The sequence below is a fragment of the Prinia subflava genome, chromosome 1, assembly GCF_021018805.1.
Source record: "Prinia subflava isolate CZ2003 ecotype Zambia chromosome 1, Cam_Psub_1.2, whole genome shotgun sequence".
Taxonomy (NCBI): domain Eukaryota; kingdom Metazoa; phylum Chordata; class Aves; order Passeriformes; family Cisticolidae; genus Prinia; species Prinia subflava.
Genome location: NC_086247.1, coordinates 135931280 through 135937642, shown reverse-complemented (window position 1 = coordinate 135937642; position 6363 = coordinate 135931280).

The following is a 6363-nucleotide window of genomic DNA, read 5'->3' as shown; positions in this document are numbered from 1 at the left end:
CAGCTCTGAAATAACGTTTGATTAGGTTCTATACCAAAGCTTATCAGAGAAACTAACTCACCACATAATGAGAAGACTCTTTACAGATAGAAAATTGTAGGTGGGACGTGAAGCAAAAGATGAGGCTTAAAAGCTGCTTTTCAGGGTGGAAAACAGGCATCAACAAGATCTCCACGCTGTGGGATTGATGGTGAGACTGGCTTTACTCAACATTCTCAGCGAGTACCTGAACAGGAAGTGTACAGTGAAATCCTTAAGTTTGTAAGTCACAAAGATCTTTCAGGTAAGCAACTCTTGAAGGACTTCATAAAATTGAGTTGGCAAAGGCTCTATAAGCAGTCACTAGAAGGCTTAGGCAGTGATGAGCCTCTGACACCCACACGCAGCCACTGGGAGTGCTGGGGGGTGCAGAGAGCACAGGCTCTCCTGCTCTCCTTCGGCAGCACTGGCACACTCAGGGCTGGATGCACCACTGATCTGATCCACAGTTGATGTGTTACCTTCTTAAACGTGCTTCTGCACACCATTCCTGGACACTTCCCAGTTTCAGTGTGCACTGTGATGGAGCGAATTCCCAGCCTGGCACTGAGGTTGAGATGTAAAATCCCATGCAGTCCAATTGCTGCAGTCCCCAAAGCCAGTTCTGCCTATTCAGTCCATGCCTTCCTAGTAGCTGCCCTGATGGCAGGCTGACCTGCCAGGCACGCTAAATACAAACCCCTTCAAGGGCCACAGAACAGTTAAAGAGAGAAGGAAGCAGATCTTGCAGATGTGCTTTCACACACGTGTGTTCTCTCACTTCCTCCTTCCCCCTTATCAAACCTTGCAGAGTAAAGGGCTGTTCAAAACCGACAAACACTCGACTGGAGATCCCAGCTTTCGCCTCCTCAGCGTTCTCTGGATTTGTCTGGGGTTTGGTGAGCATACTTTTAAGGTCCAGGATCACTCACCACCCCATTTTTCCCCTTCAGCCTGGGGTGAAGGAAGTGTCGCTGGGCCGGGGAGGGGCGGTGCTTTCCCGGGCAGAGCTCTGCGCGCTCCTCCGCAGCCCGAACGCGGAGCGGGCAGGAGGCAGAGGCTCAGCCAGTTCCACAGCCACACTTCTGGCAGCCAGACTCGGCCTGATTCCATCCCAAAGCCCAGTCTGCCTTCTGCCGCGCCAGCGGTCTCTGGCCCCAGGCAGCAGGTGCCTATCCCAAACCCCTCCAAGGAAAGGAGCCGAGCCGGGGGCAGCCGCGCTCCCGCTGCGCGCTGAGCTCCGCGCCCGCCGCGGACCCGGGGCTGGGACAGCGAGATCAGGGGAGCAAGATGGGGCAGCTTGTGTGCTCTGCCAGCCCTCCGTGCTGGGTGCCTCCTGCGCGGACAGGGAACGGGGGAGTCTCTGTCTCTCCCAGTTCCTCCTGCTTCCCAGGTTTTTGGGCTGTTCCCCGAAGCCTTCCCCGCACTGCGTCCCCTTTTCCAATGCCCCGTTCCGTGGTCTCGGAGATTCTTGAACTCACTTTACCGAGGGAGGACTGATGAGCCCAGCCCGAAGAGAGACCTCTGCTACCACTTAGAGTAGCCGCATCCCAGCTCCCCTCCCCCAGCCCCATCAACACCACCCACACAGCAATCCATCAGCATCACCCTTGGAGCATCTGGGGGCAACATGTAATTAGGAATGATGCTGTCTGCCATTTATAGACATACTACTGCAAGGAAAGGCTGGTGAAAGTAATACCAACCGACAGACATACCTTAGAGCGTGCATTGAACATTAATGGGGAAAAGTAATGGAAAGGTGGAGGAAAGATCCACAGAGGAGAGAGAAGGATGAAAGCAGCAGTGTACTCCCCACAGCTTTAAACCAAAGCAGTCATTAAAATATCCTCTCAGTGTGATGGTGACATAGTTGTCTGATAAAAGTTTATTTGAAGAAATAAATCAATTCTGTAAAATAATAACATCCTCTCTTGCTGGGTAAGTAGAGCTGCATTTGCTCTGTGATCCCCTTACTCAGATACAATCCAGCAGAAACTGTGCAGGCATCCACACGCTGCATTGCCTATGCACAGAACACCACGGGGCCCACAGTGGTTTTCTCTAAGTCTTTTACTGCAAGAGATCTTATTTGCGATTTGCTACTGATACTGATTTACCAGCTGATACTGTGTACCTCATCTCAAACATGCTTACTCCTCAGTTTGGGATTGTTTCTTTTAAATTATTTCCTATTTTGAACCTTCTTCTTTTTTTTTTCTTTTTTTTTTTTTTTTTAAGTATTTAAAAACTTGGTTGTGCTTGTCACGACACTGAAGTATTTAATATGCAGGCTGTGTGTTCGCTCTGGAGCATACATCAGCCTATTGTCACAGCAGAAAACAGCTGTTTGTGAGATGCTGTAACAATTCTGCCAACACTCAGTAACTAGCTTTGGATACAGCAAAGTCAAACAAAAGGAGTGTGAACTATGACAAGCAATGTGTGGAGTGGTAATTCAGAAGGGCTGAAGGAGATGTGAAGAGCAATTAGCCAAATAAACAAAAACAGGGGACAAATTATTTAAGTGCATCATGACTTGGAATCAAGGAACAGAAGGAGTATGTGAGGACTGGGAAAACATTGGAGGGAGCTAAAGCTCAGATTCCTGCATTTGTCCCACAGAAAGAAAAATCATGTAGGAGATATACGCACCAATGAATTTCAGTTAAAGAAATGAAAGGGAAAAAATAGAGACAGAGAAGAGGTGAAGAAAATCCAGAAGACAGTGACTAAACCACTATTTTGCTCAGTAGGAGAAAGGGAAGGATGCCAATGGACCAGCTGCCCATTTAATGCACAGTAACAGGGCAACAGACGATAGCAAAGACCCGAGTTCTGTGCTTTTGGGGCTATGGCAAATGCTTTTCTAATGGAGAGTGTTTCAACTGCAATGTGAAGGCAGATCAATTCCCTCCACTGCTTTGTTCTTGCCCTTGGTTTGCTCATCTGCAGCAGTAGAACTGGTGGCAGTTAAATAGGATGGAATTTCTATCAGGCTTAGAAATTCTACTTCTGCCTACGGTTTCTCTGCAGAACAGCTTCAAATTACACCCCAGTCGTCTGAGGTTGCAGAGTTTTGTCATCTAACCATCCCACCAGTCCGGAGCACATCATGGGAGCTGCACCATTGTCATCTGACTGCCATATGCCCCAGCCTGGAACATTCCCTCAGCGCAGTCACCCTCAGATCAACAAAAGCTTTTTCCTGGCTGAGGGTTTTCAAGACCAGCTCCCCAGACAAGTAGGATGGCCTGTCTGCACCATTAGCTAACTAACAACCATCTTTTATCTATTCTTCATGTGTCTATCACCACAGGATTCCAACACCACTAGCACCACATTTCATTCATCTGCTACAGATTAGAATGAACATTCAGCAGAAGTTTTATTAACTTACTTGTGGGTTTTCACGAATTACCTTTTAGTTTTGTGGATTTTTGCAGTTCCTTCAATAGCTATTGCTTAAGGGTTTTCACGCTATGATCCTGACAGGTGACTTAACTCTGTATAAAATATGTCTAGCTCTTTTCATTTGGACTGCTCACATTGAGGGGAAGGAAGAGGTATATCCTTCTTTCAAGATTCAAATAATATTCATTGAGATTACAGAAAATTACTTGTGGCCTCAGAGAAGAAGAAAAAAATCCAGATTTTAGATTGCTTTTATAGTTCTGTGTGCTTCCTCTAGGTGTGCAATGATGTAGCTCTGTCTATTTTCGCACAGAAGGAATCCAGCTGAGAGCATGTTTTATTATAACTCCAGATGATGTTCAAGGGGATGAAAAACTCATTTTTCTCAGGTGGTCAGAGAACAATTCCCAATAAACTGACATTCTTTCCTCTCTAATCTGAATTCTGCAGAGGAATTCAAGTTGTTTATAAGCCATTTGAAAGATGTTTTTAAAAAAAAAAGGATGGTCCTGGAGTTCTTTACATTTTCAATTACTTTTAAATCTCTTAAGAACAGTCATTTAGGTCAGAGTAGTTAAACTGTTATAAAACAGCTGCTAAAGCAGTCTTCTATTGTAAATTAAATGGCAATTTTACCAAACATTCACATTGCACAACTATATTGGGATAAACACAAATCAGGATTTAAAAAAAACTTAGGAGGAGAAGGGCTAGGCCTAAAGTTGTGATTCATGACCTTGTGATAGTTCGAGTCTACGGCAAAATTTTTAACAGATTTTGTTACTAGTAGGTCATGCCTGATATTTTTAAAAGTATAAAAATAAGGGAAGGTGGTTCAAATTGGAGCTCCACACTTCAGAGGGAAAGCCAGGTTTCTGCTCTTGCTGTCAGTCAGGGTGATACACAGCACAGCTATAGCTTCTGACACGGCAGCTTCTTAAAACATTGTCATCAAAACAGTTCATTTTCTTCAGCTTAACCAAGGGAATTACCGCAGCAAAATGAGTTATGGTCAGCTACACATTATGGCACTGATGAACGGTAGCTTCAAAGCACTATGAACATCACCCCTGGGACATCCTGAGGAGGTGGAAGTCCTCACCGTGCCAGAGGCAGCCAGGTAAGGTTGGTGCACTGAGGCCAAGTGGGCATGGCTTGGAGGCAGGGAGAGGAATCTGTAATCTCTCAACCCTGTAGACATCTGCTCTGGGTGTGGATATACTCTGTCCAAGGTAGGGTGGGGTCTTGACCATGGAGTTAAGGACAGACCATTTTCAGTTCCACCCACTAGCTGTGACAGTGCACAAGCAGCACCGGCACAAGGCCCACTCTCCTTGAACCCTCTTCAGCCTCCCACTGTCAAATTTCCCTGTCTCTTGTGAGCTCCAAAACCTTGTAGCCTTCATAGATAAGCTGGTACAGGATTTGCTCTGGAATGACTGAAAGCAAGTTTTGTATTGTTAAACTGCTTATAAATCACTTAAATTATCCTCCTTTCCATTTCCATAAAACAAAAATGTCTGTAGGAATCACAATCTAATGCTTGGCTGGCACGAGCAGCACTGCCACAGTGTCACTGCTGCAATCACCTGTCCCCAGAGCAGGAGGCAGAGCCCCATGACCAAACTCAGGGACAGCTACAGCATGGAGGTGTTACCCATGAAAGGAGAAACTTGAAGGTTCCTTAACACCCATTTCCCAAAGCAGGTAAGAGCTGCAACACCAGCCTGTTACTGATTCTTCAAACCTCCCTTTCTGTCTCGTGCTCTGCATGGCTGCAGGTTATGTTTCCAACACAGAGCATGAGCCATTCCCCAATTCTAGGAAGACTTTCCTACCCTTCCCTCATTTGAAGCACTGCTGGAGAAGAAAGCAGGGAAATTATTTTCTTGCTTCTTGCTTGCTTCCAGTAAAAAGCAGCTGTTTGGAGCACAGGTGATGCAGATCTAGTGCCCGATTCTCACAGCAGTGGAAATCAGATGTGTGCTGCTGCCCTTGATGAAAATTAGTACCACAAGGGTGGCATTAGCGAGCAGAGGAGCTGCCCACGACCCGCTCTCCACCAGCCCCTACAGATGCTTTACAGAAGCAAGTCTTGTGAAAGCAGACAGATACAATTTTGATTACATTTTGGTTGACTATGCTTGCAAGTGTGTACATATGTGTATACAGGGAGGAGTTACATAAAGACCAGGGCAGACTACAAATGAGAGCTGTTCTTTCCAAATTTTACACATTATTTGAGTCACAACATATTAACTGCACCCAACCCAGTGAACTCGCTTCCCTCTTTGTTCATATTCACTCTAGTATATCCATAATTTCTGATTCTTTGCTGATTTCCATTGTTGGGGCTTATTTTCTGTGCCTTGAGAAGCTGAAATTGCACTATATATCTTTGTAGTTCATTGAGCTAACCAGCATTTATTTTAATTTAGTAAGGAAACATTTGGCTGGGTGTGACCAAATAAATACTGTGTCTAAACCAACACAAATACAGTTTGCACAAGGCTATAAACCTGTCTCAGAGCTCTAATGATATTGCAAGTCAATGAAGCTTCAGCATTCTCATTAACATGATTCCATCAGACCTCTATGTTGCATATTATTAATTTTTAACAATAGATTGAAATATAATTTATAGTGTTGTGGGGCAACAAAGGCTGGGTTCTGATAATAATCCAGCCTTTTAGGTTGATAACGGCTTTAACACTGACCTAATATTGAAAGGTGAATGTGTTCAGAGGGCATCAGAGCTAATTATAAATACAACAGGGATAAAACACATCACTAGTCTGCATCAGTGAAGACAAAACTTTCCTTGAGAGCAAAGGGCACAGATCTTGTCATAAGATTATGAAGAGTTTGCTGCTAAATTTGACACAAAAAAGTAATCAAAAGCTTTGTTTTAAAGAAATACATTAACACACT